Genomic DNA, 19,637 nt, shown 5'->3' on the forward strand with positions numbered 1-19,637 from the left:
TCGGCCGGTTCAAATCCGGGACCTTCTCTAACGATGGAAGCGGCCCCGGCGCCCACCCAGCGTCGAATAACATGGGTACCTGGGGGAAACCCTGGGGGGTAAAGGCGGTCAGGGGCGTGATGCTGATCACATCACCCCCACTCACGACCGGATCAAGAAAGTGTGGGGCGTTACCCCCACACCCCCTATACGCCTTCATGGCATGGTGCTAAGCACAGGGGAACACTTTACCTTTTTTTTTGTACATTTGTATTGAATAAGCTTTGAATACGAACACAATTTAGTGTTAGCTTGTTGAATATGTATTTTCTATTTTATTTCGCTCCATGTGGCATATGTGTATATGTTGTACATGAAAGTTACACATTTATCTTTGGAATGCATTTATCATTCATTTTATATCATTCAAAAATACAGTTTGTGTGCTTGATTTCGATTATTAGCTAATGTGAAATTGCCAGTGTTCAAAAAATATTTGAAAACGTTTGTTCCGAACAAATGCTTTAACACAGACTTCTACCCCCTTTTTGCGTAATTTATGAGAATAAACTAACGAATTTTCACGGTCCACCCTACAGGGGTTGCCCAAACCTGACTGCTACATGAGATTACCAACCTATCCTCTTTCCTAACCTAACCCAGTTACCTGTCCTTCCCCAATCAACTTAATCTCTTTGAGTAACCGTGCGGTTGTGCTGGCGTCGATTCCTTGGTCTCAATATGCTGTTCCCTGCTTGCAAAATTCCTTTCAAAGTTTACGTTAATTTAAGACAAAACCCGGTAATACCAAATTTGGTCAATTTATTTGAGAAACACCCTATACCAAGAAGTTGCTCCAGGACGATTACTGTACATCCCTACGTTATCCTCAATCTCATTCAAGAAGGATTTACATTGATAGCAGATTTGAAATACCATGACATTAATATCCCTTCCCTTTTATTGTATTATGTCGAACAAGCCATAAAAATTCATTCACGGTACAGAGTACTTATCTCAATACAGGTTCACTCTCATGAAATATGAATTAAAAGAGTTTAATACCATCCCAGTTACAATGACTGTCACCAATGGCTAATGAGCATTCAGACATTTCTCACACCTGGAAGAAAATGATCAATATACTTTCAAAAATAGCAAGATGAACACTATGAACGTGTGCCTTGAAGAAATATAACTCATCCACACTTTCAACTTATTTATTCAAATCCAAAATGGATGTACCATTATATCATACATTTTTCGTAGGTTGAATAGCAATCTTTCGTACAGGATAGACAATTTATATTGGCAACTCTTGTGCTACAAATGATAGCGTTTGATCCCTGGCACACTTTGTTGAATTTACAACGTAATGCACTACCTGAAGTACCTCTACCTCAAACTAGAATGATGGGTGTGAATTAACGTTAAGACAAACACTCATGGTAAATCTATAAACCAACTGGTATACCCTATGTATCTCTTTGGTGCATGCATGAATTGCAATATCAAATATGCTGGTCCATGTTACCACATCACTAAATACTCACATTGGTATATTTCGTATCATTCTATAGGAGATAGAAGAGGGCGACCTGTTTATGGCAATGCTGGAAGAGCTCCCTGATCTGGAAGAACATCTTGCCATCTACATTGAAATGGCCCAGATAAGCAGGGCATGGCGAGTACGCATGCGGATGCTAGTGAGTGCCATCATTCGACGTAAATATCGAATATCGATGGTCTCACTAGCATCCATAAAGCGTCTCGTCGATGACTGCTGGGACCTAGTCCGGAGTTCCAGGGAAGAGGTGGCGTGGAACCCTCCCCCGGGTCCTGGGTATGACTGGGCCCAACGGGATCTCTTCCGGCTTGGTGAAGAACTCCTATGGTTGGTCGATGTGTACCTGGGCTGCCGGAATCATCGGCTATTCGTGGGATAGGGTAAGTAAACTAAACTTCCTAATAATAAATATTAATAATAATAAATTCTCAAATTATAACATTTGTCGTAAACCACACTGTTAAAATTTGGAAAGGCTAACGGTGCCGTGGCGACTTACGCCGCACATGCCTGTGCTAATCAACGAGGCTTAGCCCGGGCATGTTGCTGGAAATTTTGATTAATCTATGTGCATAAAATGCTAAAATTGCCCTTTTTATAAAAATTTCCCTGATTTCTATGGAAATTTCGTTTGGCTTTATCCTGATTAAATCCCAAGGCAAGTCGGTTTCCCAAAAACTTACTTAAAATAAATATATTTATTTCAGATAGGAAAATTTTGCAAAAACAACTCAAAGAAAATCTCGTCTTGTTGTTCCTTTGTTAAAATTATTGGTCGTGATTAATCTTAAGTGCATAAATGTGACGTTTATGGCAAAATTTGATCTATGTAACACGGAAATATCCCTAACATTGTTGATATGAAATTCTATCGTAAAAAACAAATTCTGATGGCTATATCCTTAACTAAGCTGGCCCCTTGAAAAATTTTATGAGCGAACGCCACCTGATCAAAAAAAATATGCAGAGTCTAAAGTTTTCGTTGTCTTCTCCATGTTAATTCTTTGCTGTGCTAAAAGTACTTGGGAAGGCTTCAGCGCGGAGAAAGGAATGTGTTGACAACAGGTATTCAAAATTCTTGCAAAGTTGCATTTTCGTGGTCGCTGGAATCAACTGAGCTGAGTTCTCTACAGCGACAGCGAGAAAGGCTTGCCGGCTGGTGGCCAGGTTCGGGCGACTTCATGTTCCGTTGGAATAGCGGGCGAAAAAAATCGTCGCATCGGGCAACTTGGACACTGAACATACGACGGGCGGAGTGAAGGAAATGGAGCGCTAGGATTCGCTGCGTGACGCGTTAATGTTGACAAAACTTTAAATTACTACGAACAGAGTTTAGTAAGAGATGCGAGAGTTGAAAGAATGTCAAGGACTTTGAAATGAGGTCGTAGGCGGGGTGGGGAAAATGTCAGAAAAATGTTTGACGTACTTCCTCACGTAGCTGCAAAGACCTAAAAACATTTTAACCTTTTTTGTGGTGGTAGGAATTTTATAATTCTTAATGGATGATAGTATCCTGTCGCTGATGTGATACCCATATCTGCCCACATTGTGTCCTAAAGCAATTGTCTCGTAGTATCCAAACGAACATTTAGGCAGCCAATTTTAATCCGGCAGATCGTAAACATTGGAACATGTTTTCTAAATTCACTAACATATCCTTAAATGTATTAAAAAAGTAAAATGTTCCCCTGTGCATAGCACCATGCCATGAAGACGTATAGGGGGTGTGGGGGTAACATCCCACACTTTCTTGATCCGGTCGTGAGTGGGGGTGATGTGATCAGCATCACGCCCCTGACCGCCTTTAACCCCCAGGGTTTCCCCCAGGTACCCATGTCATTCGACGCTGGGTGGGCACCGGGGCCGCTTCTATCATTAGAAAAGTTCCCTGATTTGAACCGGCCGGGGATCGAACCCGGGACCTTTAGCATGGTAGTCAGTCGCGTTACCGACTTAGCCACCGCTGCCACTTCCTTAAATGTATTAGCAAATACAAACATGTCGTCAATATAAAAGGCAAAATTATGATCATTCATGCCCGCTGTAGCGAGCTGGACACACCGGGTCATCGCGGCGGGAGATGTCACATGTCCCATGGGTGTAAAATTCATAGCAAATTGTCCCTTTGCTGGTATAGTAAAGGCAGTGTATTTTTTTGATTCTTCTGCTAAAGGAATCTGGAAAAATCCTTGTTTAAGGTCTGCACTACAGTAGTAGCTCTTACCGGCCGTATTATGTAATATTTCTGAAATGTTTCCTATCAAAACTGAATCAAAAACAGACCTGGCATTAAGTAACCGAAAATCCTGCACCATGCGATAAGCTCCTGATTTCTTATTAACAAGAAAAACTGGGGAATTGTAGGGAGAGGTTGTAGGACTGATGACCCCTGCTTCTAGCAAGTTGTCAATTTGCTGATTAATTTCCGAACGCAGGTGTACAGGTATAGGGTAGGCTGGGACGTGAAATGCAGACCATGAAAACACATCTATGTACCTCTCTAATAATCGTGTAAGTTGCAACTTCTGATCGGGTTCTAATGCTGGTTTAATATCAAATTTTGTAATGTTGTGCACTGTTTTTGTCATGGTGCCAGTTTCCTTGGTCACCATAACGTTAGGTTCTTCGTCACCTGCAGTATGACGCGAAGCTGGGACTGGATTTTGCGGTACCTAAGCGTGCCCCTTTCCTAATTTTAATTTTGTAAGAGTTTGGGTTGGTAATCCAAATTAATAATGACTCCGGATTTACAATGGCTTGGGGCACCATTAAGCCCGTGTCCATTTGAAACTGTAAATTTGGTTCTAAATAAGTTAAATTCTGATTACTAGAATTTGTCAATTTGACAGGAATACACAAATGAGACCTAGGTTTAATTCTAATTTGTCTGGAAGTTACAAATTCTGGCACATATAAATCCCTGATCAGACTAGCAACTTTTATGGATACGTCAAAGGTTTTTCTGTGTTCCGTCCTTAACTGGTTCCGCGGAGGAGTTCCAAATCTCCTCAATGTGAGTTGATTCTGTTCAAAATCCAAATTTGCTTTATGAGCTCTTAAAAAATCATTACCCAAGGTTGTCCCATGTTCAAAATTTGGAATCATCCTAAAAGGGTGGGTAAAATTGCGGCCGTTTATGCAAATGTTAACAGGACAATCTCTTTAATTTCAATTTGTTCCTTTGCTACTTCCCTTATGGTCGTATGAATTTTAAAACGTTTGGCAGTTGAAGGAATACCTCGATCACTAGTAACTGATACTTGGCTCCCGGAATCCACAAGAAACCTCTGACGTTGTCCCCCTATTACTGTGTTAATATATATAAGTTCCTCATAGGGGAAAGTAGAGACTGAAATTTGTTTTCCTACAAAATCTGCACATACGTCTCTTCTATGGGCAGTCACCGCTCGTTTAAAGCCTCCTTGTTCTGAAAACAAGTGGCTGCCGAGTGATTAGGATAATTACAAATAGAGCAGCGTGGTCTCTCCTGTTGCTCTTCCCTACATTCCTGGCCTCGCCCTACTGAGGATGAGGAACCCCACGAGTTCTGTCCGCGGAAGTTTCCACGTCCTCGCCATTGTTGGGCATTGCCTATTGCGATCTGAATTATTATTATTAGGGTGTGCATTTCTATACTCCCTATTATAATGTGGTCGTCTATTATTACCCCGGTAGGAACCTCTATAATTATTTCCTGACTGACAATTGCCTCTATAATATGGTTCTCTAAATTCCCTCTGTCCAGATGAGTCGGTGCTAGGGTGCTGCTTTTGATTATATCAATGCTATCTAGTCTAAAAGTAAGACTAGCTAATCTAGCTTCCAAACCAGTTTCCTGAGCCTGGGTTTGAACCTTGTTACTTTGAGGATTGTTAGCTAATTTCAATTGTTCGACCTCCTCCTGCAAGGCATTGAATCTTGCATCGATCTCTGAAGTAGGTCGCAATTATGCAGACTCAGCAGTAGCCAGATTGTTATTATGTAATAAAATCTGCTGCTTTTGCGAAATTGTTTGTGCGCTGTTCAAAGGAAGGAATAAACTGTCCCTTTGATCTTCGCACCTTAGCTCTTTCAACTTGCGCTGCCTCATCAAAACCTGAAGCTTTTCAAAGGATTTTAAGTCCTTGAGCAACCCATGCACTGACTCGTATTCCGTATGGTGGATATCTTTCATGTAATCCACCTGCAATCCTAAACTGATTTGTTTGATCTGTTGTTGAACTCCCAGTTTAGGATCTACTTTAAGTAAAAGTAGATGCTTGTCCCGAACATAATTTGTAACTGGCTCAGTTTCCTTATGTAACCTGTATCGTATTTGTTTCTCGATCTGGAGTTGATCCAAGGACCCTGTAAATTCGTCTTTAATTTTGTGTCTTAAATCCTCATAAGAACTGTCTTGGTTTTCTTGGACGTCTTTCCAAGCCTGAAACCATCGAAACGCTGGCTCGGCTAAAAGGGCTGGGAACATTTCCTGCTTTTTGGTACTGTTCCAACCATTTAAAATGGCAAGGCTATCTACTTTATCCAAAAATTTTGATACATCTTCCCCGGCTATCCCTTGAAATGGGATACCCTCTAAAATTGTTGGGGGAACAAACTGAGACTGAGCCATAGTTGCAAATTGTGTTGGGCCTAAATCTCTAAAATCCTGACATTGTTGCTCTAATTGTTTTTCATATTCCTGTTTTTCTAATAATTGTCGCTGAAGGCATCTAGTTAATATTTGGCTAGTTTAAATTTGGGTGTTGAACCGCTGACATCTAAATTAAAACTCGTAATCCCTCGTGCTATGTCTAATAACTGGTCCAATGTTTCATCAAGTTCGTCAGCAAGGAAAAAGCTCGACATATATAATAAAAATTTCCCATTCGGTTAAAAAAAAAAACCTTTAAGCACTATGTATTTTCAAAATCAAATATGGCAAGGACATAGTAAAAAAATTAAACAAATTAGCAAAATTTTGGGGTGGGGTTAAATTTAAAACTGGTTAACAATTTTCCATCTCATTTCCGAAAAAAATGGATGAAAGTCCTAAGCATCTCCATCATGTATCATTCTATAGAATGATGGGATCAGAACCAGTTACTTTGCAATTAATTGCTGGGTGATGTAAGCTATTCATCCTCTATGATGAGAGCACTCGTCATTGGCATGACGAGTTAACGCTTGGCAGTACGAAAGGTACAAGTAAGATTTAGGAACTTAACAACTAGAAAAGGCAAAGGTCACTCGTTGGGTTTTTATGAACCTTTGAACCTGAATCATGGCTGGGTTTAGGATAGTTACCTGTCTATCTGACGAATGAAGATAATTACGATGAATAAAAATATACTAAGTCCTCTGTTGGCTTCTCAATTTGTTGACCAGAGCGTCGTCTCACTTCTGCCCTACTGCTCTCCTAACCACTTCTCCCTTCTCAACTCCAATCCAAAGTCAGTCACCTCTCAGCTTGTCTCCTCCCTATATCCCTAGGCCATGGAGCTCTTCCTCCATGCAGAATCGTGTTTTTAATTGCCACTATGCAAACCGCTGACTCCATAGGCAGAATAAACTACCTGTTTCCTGAATACCTCAGGAGGTTTGCATAGCACAACACTGTGCATTGTTTACTTGCCTCAGAGGCTGAGACAACTGAGATAAACAAGTGAATGCCCTGGTCAACATGAAGCATTCAGAGAGGCTTTTAAAATAAAATACAATCTTATGGATTGATACGATTTCAATTATCTTTCATAGAAAGCTTGTCCATATATTGGACGAGACCCCTACCCAAAAGCACTTATAGCGTTCTATTAAGCTCGAGCAATGCAATGGTTTTAACGTGTGACGTCACCCAATCGGTTGATTAAACAGCTACTGTAGAGAACACGTTTCTTCTATCAGCAACTGTAGACATTTTCATGCATGAGTTAACTTCAGTTTTTCGAGGTAAAAAACTTCATCGTAGAAAGGTACCTTTTTTCAATATGGCTGCCCTAAGTACGCCTTGTGCGTCCTTTGCTTACAGGTACTTGCTTACTGTACTTCCTTTACTTGAATTTTATCTTTGTGAATACCGCAAGAAACCTTTAAAATTGTAAGCGACGTTTATGCTATAGGTTCACTCGTCGTGATATCTGACGGGGAGATCTTTGTTTCGGCTAGCACTTGTAAGAACGAAACTTCTTACCTTAAGGGTGTGTCCTCTCACAGTTCACACAGTTACTACTTACTGGTTTTTGATGACCAAAAGAATCCACTTAGCTATCTGGATACCAAAGATTTAACTTTCGTCCACTACCGTGCTAAAAACTGATCATCCATCCCACGTCGGTTTTCTGCAACCCCCAGAATTCCCTCCATCTTTCTTCGTGCGTTCCTTTTCCACTCCTCCACTTCCATCTTCCACCAACACTCACACACCAAATAACTTAATACCCAATTGTCACTAAATACTACAAGTGCATGTGTTAAGGCCCAATTGTGAACGCCGTATATTCACCTTTAGAATATTATCATTAGATATATTCCCTCGAAACTTGCTTTTCTTATATCCCTTCCACTCACGAATTTTTGAACACGGCCGATCCCTTGAGATTCATCAAAATGTCCCTCATCGAGTGCTAATTAGACCAAGAATATATTTGCATACTTTTAAAAATAAATGTTCTATCGCTCTGAAGTCCCCATTGAATAAACTGAGTAATCTACAATACATGTAATAATTTCCACAATTAAATTAGCAAGGAATTCCTTCCTTTCTTTTAGATCAAATAAAGACATATCTAGTGGGTAAATTCGTAATCATAGTTTCCGGACACATTCTGCCTGTAAGCATCTGCCCTCTTCAGTGAATTCTCCAAGCTTTGAGTGCATTCGCACCAAGGATGAACAAATTCAATTCACTAGATCCGTTCTGATTGTTGGAGAATATAACATGGCTGACTAATGTTTTATTATCAAGAGAATTATGACCCGAAACCATCATATAATGTCTTTATAAAAAAGAAAAAAAAACTTTTTCTAAAAACACTAAAATTGCTTAATTATGATTAGTCCAATGATGATGGGAGCAATGTTTTGGGGGTAACTACTTTGTCCTTCTTCAGGCTTTTCTTGGCATTATGTCGCGTCACTTATTTTAAAACAAGTATTAGGTTAAAAGGTGCATGTGGTTTAAAAAATGATTTGTGAATGTTGTCTAACTAAGCCTTGATAAAAACTAGTATCCTTCCCATTAAGCAGCCCCGAAGGTGCAATATAAAAAGTCTACTCCTAAACAGTTAAAATGTCTATAGTGGTAACTGGTTATCGACGTATTCCGCTTTTGTTTCCCTCCATTTCCTACGTCATATCCAACATGAAGTTTCGTATTTGCTGAGTAGCCTGGAAAACCTCTGGCGTAACATGAAATCCAATTCTGTTTTTCTTTTAACCTTCTTCCCATCTTTTATACATTGTAATCCAGATATCGTCAACATTGCCGGCGTCCCTGTTTAATGTCTACCCTTACAAATGTAAACAGTCTCGTAAACATTTCTACTAATTGGTTTATGATCTCTCCTAATAACCTTCCTCTTTTTTATTTCATGTGACTTTTCTAATACATGTTCCAAGAAGCCCGTTCTGGGGATTCCTTCTTCAATATCTTTGTCATGTTCTTTCCACCTTATACCCATATTCCTATCGGTTTGTTAAATATATTCTCTACAACTTATAGTATAAACGCCCTTCTCTTCCTCTGCTTTTTTCTTTTCCAAACCTTCTCTCTTATACTCAGTAAAATGTTTCTCGATACTACGGGGAGCTCTCATCCCACAATTTATGCCATACTCTTTAGTTAATTTCTCGATTCTTTCGGAAATTCCTTTGTGATACGGAATACCCACATACCTGTATTTCTTTTATTCATCCCCTTTTCTCTACATCCTTCATTTTAGAAAAAGGTTTTTTCTTTTTTATAAAGACATGTTAGTTTATCTCAAGTGAGTAATACGCACTCGTGCTATTATGTGTTACATGGATAATAACGTTTTTGATAGTAATAATAATAATAAAGTCATTATTGATGTTACTATTATGTATTATTATTATTGGTAATTCCCCCCCCCCCCAAAAAAAAAAAAATTCGTGGTTCCACCTCTGGTATTATATTTTTCCGCAAATTGTGTCTGACAAAAATAATTTGAGTAATTAATTCAGCATAAATGGCAGGGGGGGATGTTCTACCTTTTTGGGGGGAGTACATCATGGGCTTGGGTGGGGGGATGGGCACCCCTGCCTCTGAGGATTCATCAGTAAAAGTCAGAAATAACTGGTGTCGCACAACACAAGAATTACCAGCATCTGTGAAAGATGCCTTCACGTATGTGACCCCATGGTGCAGAATTTGGCTGTCTTCCTACCGAAGTTTCGAACTCTTAAACCATCTGATATATGTCCACACAAGCATTCAACCATCATAGTGTTAAAAGCAAAAGTGATGTGGGGAGGGTATGGCCACTTTGTAACAACTCTGTATATTGGCTGTTAATTAATTATAATTGGTCTCATCCCAAATAGACAGTAAAACACCTCTCTGTATTTCAGGTTGTTGTTCTTCCTGCTTGTTGCCAGAAAGTTGAGACAAAACCCGGCTTGTATCTTCGACTACCAGATCCTGCCACAGTCCATGAAAGCTGTTCTGAAATATGCAAATCACAAGTAAGCCCTTCCTTTGCTCTATTTGAAATCTTTTTACACATGTGACTACAGTGGACTCTCTTTAATTCAACTCCAAGGGGACATGAAAAAATCTAATATGGTCATAAAGAATTTGTAGACATCAGAATCACTTCTAGTTAAAGTACGTTTATCTCATAATAATTTATTAGGCTCTAAGAAAGGAAACAATATATATGTACTAATGGGGTGAAGTTCACATGAAAGGAAATGTAATCACTTTGAAATTTCATGGGCAAAAAGAACAAATATTTTGTGCAGAATAATGTAGAAAATACTAATCATAAACATGACAGCTGATATTTTGCCATCATTAAAAAAATAAGGTAGAAAAACATTTCAAGTATACAGTACATTCAAAATGTTTTATTTTCTCTGAAATTCTTATAGTTTCATTAACACAATCAATAAACATTTCCATAGTAGGTTGATATATACTGCTGGACAATGAAAACCGGACACTTTAATATTTGACATCTGAATTGCAATAACAGCTCGCAGGTATACAGGGTGTCCGGCTTAGACCTTTAACATTACAAAAGAGCATAATGTTGCAGAGAAACCCAATTTTATTACCAAAATTTTCATTTTGATAGAAAAACTCATGCATTTTTTGTCCCAGCACCAGCACTTCACACAACCTCGATATGAGCCTCCCCTGTGGCACGGCAGATGTCGAACCGATATTCCAATTCCGTCCAGGTATTCACTAGCATATGAAGGGTCACATTGTTAATTGCCTGACGAATTCTGTTACGCAGATCTTCCAAGTTCTCGACGGTCATATTGTAGACTTGGTCCTTGATGAACCCCCAAAAGAAGAAGTCTAGGGGGGAAAGATCCGGCGAGCGTGGAGGCCAAGCAATTGGTTTAGATCCTCTTCCTATCCATCATCTGGGAAAATGCTCATCGAGAAATTCTCGTACAATGATAGCAAAATGTGCGGGGCTCCATCTTGTTGGAAAATGGTTTCTGGAGACATTTGAAGAACGGCGTAATGCTGAAGCATGTCTAAATATTTCTTTTCTGTTTCTTCAGCAAAGAAGAACGGGCCTATTATTTTCTATTTCATTAACCCACACCACACATTAACTTTTGGCGAGTCTCTCATAATTTCACGAGACTCATGAGGATTGTTACTTCTCCAAATACGGCAATTTTGCTTGTTAACTTTGCCACACGTGTGGAATGCAGCTTCATCAGAAAAGCATTGTTGTTGTCAATTTCGGTTAACATTTTGCCCGAAAACGTCTGTCTTTTAGGTGTATCATCAGGATAAATTCGTTGATGTAACTGGATCTTGTACGCCTGTAGACGTAACCTTATGTGCACAACGTCATGGATAGCAGACCGAGGAATGTTGAGCTGTAAACTTGCACGTCTTATTGATTTTCTTGGACTTCTTGTGAATTCAGTGCGAATCACTTCAATGTTTTCCTCTGATAACTTCCGATTCGCGTAGTTCCCGCGCACCGACACAACACTTCCAGTTTCTCTTAGTTGTTTATCCCACTTAGCAGTACTCAAACAGGAAGGAACATTGTCGTGACGTTGAAGATTGATTCACGCTGAACAAGTTTTGCAGATTTGTTTATTGCCAGTGAAAGAACGCAGAACACTTTCTGCTGAACCGTCCACTCCACCATCTTGGAATTTATGCGTTACACGCGCGTCACGTCAACTCGAAGTACTGGTGATTCTCGAAAATGGCCACAGTTGTCAGACCCATACAAAGAATAAGTTTCATTTGAAATTGAATGCAACTAAAGTTATACTATTTTGTAATGTTAAAGGTCTAAGCCGGACACCCTGTATTACAGAATGTTTGGCAGATCATGTAGTACCATATGCACCATTCATAGGCTCGGACATTGTTTATTCATTCGTACTTAATTCAGTTTCTGCAACATTTAGTTAGCCCTTGTACCAGAGCTTTTATCGACCCATTGCGTTATCACAAAAAATGCAAGTGTCCGGTTTTTTTTGTCCAGCAGTATATACAGGGTGGCCCCAAAGTAGGTATACAGTATTGTATTGTAAGTTCATTATCCTTTTCAGATATCTTGATACTATGAATGATGCCTGGTAATTTGAAAGTACTACCATAACTTGTCCCTGGTACTGTATACAGTATCAGAAAAATGTACATATAATTTTTATAAGAAAAGGTATATTATATATATGGTGTGAAAAAGATACAAGCATTTTTTTTTTAAATAAAAAAAAAATCATGATATTTATTTGCCCTGATCGGTTTCAATAGGAATTTCAAGGGAAATAAACTTGTTTGAATTAAAAAGAGTCCACTGTATTTAGATTAAATTGTGTTGGTTAGCAGTACAAAATGACACCTATCACTATGCATTATCTTCATCATGCTAATCTCAATATATTTAGCACAGAACCATATATAGAAACATTGCATCTTTGCTATGAGCAAAATATAAAAAGCTTATGTAATTTTTAGGATCCTACAACTAATAGCATCACCAACAATGAACTACAGGGTAATTAAAAATGAATGGTGCAAGTTTACACAGTTATTATGACGTTACTATTTATGATAGAAAATCAGACAAGGCATCAATATAAAGAAGAGCTATAGAAATGTTATTCCCACTTAGCAGGCTCTTCACCAGAATCACTAAAGACTAGTAGACGGCATATTGTGTGTATCGAGAACTGATTCAATCACAATGGTGCAACAACATTTCACCTTTCTGAAAGATTTGCAGTTACAACTGGGTCATTCCATGTCAATTCAACTGGAAAAAAAAAAAAAGAGTTTTGGAAACCCATGCTCTCAGATTTTGATGAAACTTGGCACATTTAATCCTTCCATGGTGGTGAGAAACCACATATAGCCCCTCAAACTTTCAGTGATTCATCCTTTCTTTCCCAGAGTCTCCAAGTGTGAGCTGCAGAAATATCTCCCTTATAAATTATTCAATTTTTCTTAAACTTCAGAATATGCCAACATATCATATTTACGAGGACAGATACTTATTTAGCAAAAAAAAATAACATACAAAGCAGCAGTGTTGCCAGCTTTGGAACAATGGCTGGATGGACCCAAATTTAAAGGGAAGCATGAAAAAAAGACCATGATACATAATGCTCATGCCACATTTTTTTTTAAAATTGCCTCCCCTCCTGGACTTCAATTGTTGCTTTTTACTCTTTGTAATGCCTTTATAGGTAAAGGAATGACGAAAAAGACAACTGAAATATAGTGTATAGTTTTCAAGAAATGGCATGTTCAAGTGTGCTAACATGTGGTCCGGGCAAATTTGGGAAAAATCCTGTCCTGATTTTTGGCCAAACTCTGTTCCAGTTTGTGAAGATCTGCCACCACTGTCAGTTCTGCTTCAAGAATGCACACAAAATTCCCTTGATTTACATAATCGTACATTTTTACTTTAATTTGCTCACTGCAACCATGTTTTAAGGGCAAAATAATGTTGATATATGGAAGCACCCAAAGGTACAATACATAGTACTTACCATTGGTTGTACACTTCTCCAAATGTTAGTTGGACTGCCCTGAAAGATTTCTAAGTCCAGAAATCGTTAATTTGGCAACATAGCTCAGTGCAGGTCCCTCTAGTAGGCAAGAAACCCTATGAATTCTTGTTTATAACATGAAGTCTGAAACAATATTCGGCCAACATGGGAAAACTCAAGAGAATAGTTGCGATTCGGCATCTTAAAATTGGAGTCGGAGAAACTGTTGTGAGGTTGGAAACACTGCACATGGTCTACCTGAAGGAAATCCCTGTAATTTGCAGTGAAAAGTAGTAGATTCAGCAAATATCATCACTTTTCAAAGCATTTGCATCATGGGTTCAAATCCAAAACCCTGCATAATTTTTTTTTCATAAGTATGGCATTCAGATACATTGGGTACGGAGTTTAATAATTTGTTTCTGGCTGTAAGGTATACAATTCAGAGATGAGATTTATTTCAAAGCACTAACTTTCCAGTCATGCTACATGTGAAAAGTCTTACGACCCCTGTCACACATGTCGGGCATTATACCACTAATACTAAACATGTAGTTTAAAAAATGACAGTCCACTATTAGTTACAAATTATTCTAGGATGTGCAAGTAGTGTGTTCAGAAGTATTGAGAAATGTAGGGAGGCCAAGCACAAGGCTTTCTGATCCTACAAGTGAAATTATGTGTGTGTATTAATTGAGAATGACGACACACTATCCCAGATGGGTATTTACAATTTTGGATACGAGATGTTGTTAAACTAAAGGACCTAAATAGCAGACTGTCTAAAACTATGTGTATAGTCCTAGTGGCACCGTGCTCGATCCCCAACCACTTTTTCAGAAGGCGTGGAAATAATGTTGATTGTAAACCTTTGTCTGATACCACGTGCACAGCTTAGTCATCACTGGGGCTTGGAAGTTGACCTGTAGAATAATTCGATAAAACCTGCTGTTTGGAGAAACAGGATAAAAGATTAAGTGTTAATTTAGTTTTCTTCACTAACATAACAAGTATGCACTGCACCCACCATTTTTGTATAAATCATTCATGATACCGTAAACGAAACATTTTAAGTTTGTCGTAGGAAAAATAAATTTACCAACTATTTCACTTGAAAATAATAGTGAAATTGCTAAAAGGAAATTTAAATCTATAAGTTATGCTAGCAAATGCATGAAACAAAGGAGAAAAATACCAGCCAAAAAAAAAAAAGTTTTCTGGTTCTAGCTGAAGGAAAACTGGCAACTTCGAGCCCTAGGCAGCACATTCATTGTTTTTCAAATAAAGTGCTTTGATAAATCTCATACCTTACTGCCAGAAAAATATCGAGCTGATGGATACCCAATGTATCTGAATGCCATACTTGAAAAGGCAAAAATAGGAGGGTTTTTGAATGTGGGACCCTTAATTTCCAGGGAGAAAGATATCTGTGACACAAGTACAATGTTTCCAACCCCACAACAGTTTCTGCAATTTGAATTATTCCTCATTCTTGAGTTTTCATTAACATGGGCGAATATAGTGGCCGCGGTGGCTCAGTCGGTAACGCGTCAGACTACCATGCTCAAGGTCCCGGGTTCGATCCCTGGCCGGTTCAAATCCGGGAACTTTTCTAACGTAGGAAGTGGCCCCGGCGCCGAATAACCTGGGGGGTAAAGGCGGTCAGGGGCGTGATGCTGATCACATCCTTCCCACTCACGACCGGATCAAGAAAGTGTGGGGCGTTACCCCCACACATGCCTTCATGGCGTGGTGCTATGCACAGGGGAACACTTTACTTTACTTTTTTGAATATAGTTTCTTGCCTAGTACAGGGATCTGCACTGGTTTTCAAGAGCTATGTTGCCAAATTAACGATTTCTGGGTTATAGTTACATGCTGTGGTAAAATGTATTGAGATTGGTAGCACCATAGTTGGAAAGCAACAGCACTGCAAACTTAGTTCTTCATATTGTCATTGTTTCCATAGAGCATGAATTGGGGCAAAAAATGCTTTAGTATTATATTTATCTGCCCAGGGCTGAATCAAACATTTTATATTAATGGAAAAAATGTGTGTGTGGGTTGTACCATATGATTGAAATAATGAATTTACTATGGTGAAAACTAAGGCAAATTCTATTGGCAGAATTTTATTTACTGATACTTTTCCAGCATTGTTTATGCAAAATCTGAAGTATTTTTTAAATGTCTTGCTTTAAATCTTGTAAAGTGATACAACTTTTAATTGTTATAATTTTCTAGCATTGATATCTGCATAAACCAATTAATTATAATTGTTTGTATTTTCAGGCGTATGGTGGAGAGAAGGAACATGGAAATCAATTGGGATGGAAGTGATAAAAATAATAATTGTAACAAGTTGCTGGAAAGTACATTTATACTATGTGTACAATTGAATTGTAACATTCTTTTTGCTGTCAAAATCATGAACAAAAAATATTATATTTTGAAAATTAAAATTTTAAATCAACATTGCATGTATTTTTCTTTGGTTAGGGAAACTTTGTTTTTCAACATTATGAATGGAATATTTCAAATAGAACTGTAGTACCTAAGTTGATGGCCTGTGTATGTCCCTTGCCTTCAGGCAGCCCCGAAAAATTTCCCCAAGTCAATAATGACTTTTGTTTTTGATACAAGAAAATAAAGCTCCCACCCCCCGATACGCTGGACAGAACCTGCTATTATCCAGAGGCACTTTGTCCATCCTGATTATAGCAGATCCCGTCCAGTGAGAGCATTACTTGTGACAACCAGCACTGTAGAGGGCCTTTGCTATTTTCTGACACTTTTGGCTAATCACAACGATCAAGAATGACTCATTGAAGGGTCTTGGGTTTGATACCTCGCGGATCCCACTTTTTGCAAACACACTCACTCAATGAAAAAAATAGAATGGACTTTGTTACAGTTTTCAGAAAACGACAACAAAAAAATGTGATGCTCTGAAATTTCTGACGTCTCGGACTTCCTCTAGAATTATGTGCAAAGGCCCTCTGCAGAAATGTAATGTAATGCTATCGCAGCAATAAACTGACCACAGCTCTGCATGGATCCAAGTACTCTGCCAGCATCAAGTGTAGTGGAGGACCCTCTCATCACGATGGGATTGGCAGGAACTCAGCTGATGTCTGCTCGAGTTCCAATGATCGTCAGTGAACTGGAATTCACATTTGCTCCTGCAAGAAAAAAAGTACTCATTGCACCACTTGTTCCATTCAAACACCAGTCATTTTTTTTTTTTTTTTTGCAGTATAGTGCATTCACATTATCAAATCCCAGTCCAGGTATATAACAAAACTGAATATTAGCCTAAATCTCTTACATCAAAAGCTCCCCCCAACATGCTGGACTGAACCCACTTTGTCCATGCTGATTATAGCAGGTCCCATCCAGTGAGAGCATCACTTGTAATACTGACACTTTTGGCAAATTGCGAACATGAGTGATGAAGAGACAGTCATCTACTCTCAAATATTCTGACCTAGAAAAATCAGGGCCAAGATATCTCCTGGAACATGTTGGGGTAAAGTGGCATTTAAGTTCCCTAAAATTTTTTGTGAACACCTTCGAGATAAAAAATGTCGGTCGCAAATTGAAGAAAAGAATGCTCAGTCAGGGTCGATATCTTGCACTCTAGTATCATGTGCAATGGCCCTCTCTACCTCAAAGAAAATATCATAAAAAGCCTCCTCCCTCCAATAGACTGGACAGAATCTGCTATTATCCAGAACGAGGTTGCTACGATTTGTTGATTCTGACATTTCCAGGTATGTTTATTGCTTTTGAACTTTGTGTTTTCCAATTAAATATACACGTCCATTAATTATTGTGAATATTCACACAAAACGTGATAAAATTTTGAAGAATAACGTAAGAGTACAATCGACATCAAACGTGTCGGGTGGTATAACCACTTGCATGTAGCCTTCAGGCTAAAGTAACAGAGGTATGTTACATTATTTCAAGATAACCATACAATTTTTTTCACTTCCTAGCAGTTGCATGCAGGAATTGTATAGCAACAAAAATTTCTCCAGATGATCTGCGGTTATAAACAAGAAAAAAAACGGCAGCATTTTGTGCACTATTCATGTGCTTCCTACTATCATGCAGAATCACCAAGAAAACAAAGGTCCGTAAAATAATTGGCAATAACTTCTTCTTCACTAACAACATATTGTCAACCTTAATCACTTTTACTTTCTTTCTGAAACCTAGTACAAAAAAGTGAAAATTAAATATACTACCTACAAGCCTATTTAGAACAGGAATTCAAAGAAACCATAATGAGAATACGCGTAATAAGGACAAGAGGAACAAGTTTCTCAACTGAATCTCTTTGGGGGAGTGGAATCACAAGAGCCGAATCTGGAAGTGTAAATGAGCCACTTTGCAGAATCCAAAATGCATGTAAATTTTAGACGATCTGCAAAATTCTCTGACGTTACCATGTTTTCCACATGCGTAGCAACCCTCTAGACATAGCATAGTTGTGACTAAACTCACCCTTGCACCATATTGCAGGAATAAACTGGCCACAGCTGTGCATGAATCCTCATCTGATGTCAAGTACTCTGCCAACATTGGAGGACCTTCATCACTGTCATGCACGCCAACAACATAGAAAGGAGATCCAATGATCAGGGAACTGGAATTCACATCTGCTCCTGGAAGAAGAATAGGGATACGTTAAAGCATAGCGTACACCATGTGATGAAACTTTGTACATAAGCCCATTTTTATATCCTATTGATCACATATCAACCAATGCACTCTTGATAGTTAGTTCAAATGCCAAGACACCAACTTAACTATCCCAGTAACAAATTTTAACTTAGAAGTATTTACATTTACCTCTACAAAGAAACTGTTGTATGCCTTGCATAGGAAAATAAATGATACACCATATATCGCCAGCTGAATACTATTTTGATGTATGCCTATCTGCACTAGCTTCTCAGGAGAGTTGGTTAAAGTTTCATTCAGGTAAGTTCATTCGAAATGTGACAATATTTAGTCCATGATATGTTGATCACCAGCACATTGACTAGTAACGTTTCAGAAACTTCTCTGCATCAATGGAGTTGGGAAAAACTAGACATAATGTGTCTTGATTGTTGGTGCAAAAGTGAAATAATAACTTAAACAAAAGTGACATTTAGTGATGAACAATAAAAATTTGGCACAAAATCATAAAACCTGACAACTGTGAGATCCTGATTATAGCAGGTCCTATCCAGAAACAGCATTACTTGTGACTAAACTCACCCTTGCTACATATTGCAGCAATAAACTGCAGATTCATCCTTGTTGGAACCCAGGCAGTTTTCACGGTACAGGTTTTTGAGATCAGCACTGCAGAAACATGGAGTTCACATTTGCTCCTGCAAGAGTGAAATAATGATGTTACAAAGATAAAATTAACTGTTGTTTAAGTAGCATCTAGAAATGAACAAGAAAAATTTGGCACAACATCGTAAGACCTGACAACTGTGAGATTGTATGTTTTGTCAAAAAAAAAAAATCGACACATCAAACTACGAACCAACAATAGAAATATCTTCTCATTTTCATCATGGTCAATGCAGTAGGAATATGTTAAACATTTTACACTATTGTTCACTACAGAGTCTGTTGAAAATAAAAAATACTCCCAAGGATCTTGTTCTAGTTTTCAAAGTAGTTCCACAGTTATTCTGGACCTACACAGAATTTTAGAATTCCCATGAGAGATCGAACTAACCAGCAGCAAGACTACACCAACTAAAAATATGAACTTTCTTCACACCTGCATCAATGAGCAGCTTCTTCATTCAGAATGCCAAGGTCCAGGGGTGTTCATGAAGATTCTTGTCATGGCAGGAATCGGTCATCACATTCA

General features: G+C 38.5%; 1 long non-coding RNA gene across 1 annotated transcript in view; it reads left to right on the top strand.

The window, feature by feature from the left end:
- LOC145996527 (uncharacterized) overlaps positions 1-16,124 on the top strand; it is a 29,743-nt gene extending 13,619 nt beyond the window's left edge. Inside the window, exons 6-8 of the long non-coding RNA XR_014442793.1 lie at positions 1,560-1,926; positions 10,115-10,228; positions 16,043-16,124. This is a non-coding gene — a long non-coding RNA (uncharacterized LOC145996527). The remainder of the gene's footprint in view (positions 1-1,559; positions 1,927-10,114; positions 10,229-16,042) is intronic.
- The last annotated feature ends 3,513 nt before the right edge of the window (positions 16,125-19,637 follow it).

The sequence above is a fragment of the Lepisma saccharinum genome, chromosome 12 (assembly GCF_977018435.1).
Source record: "Lepisma saccharinum chromosome 12, izLepSacc3.1, whole genome shotgun sequence".
Lineage (NCBI taxonomy): Eukaryota > Metazoa > Arthropoda > Insecta > Zygentoma > Lepismatidae > Lepisma > Lepisma saccharinum.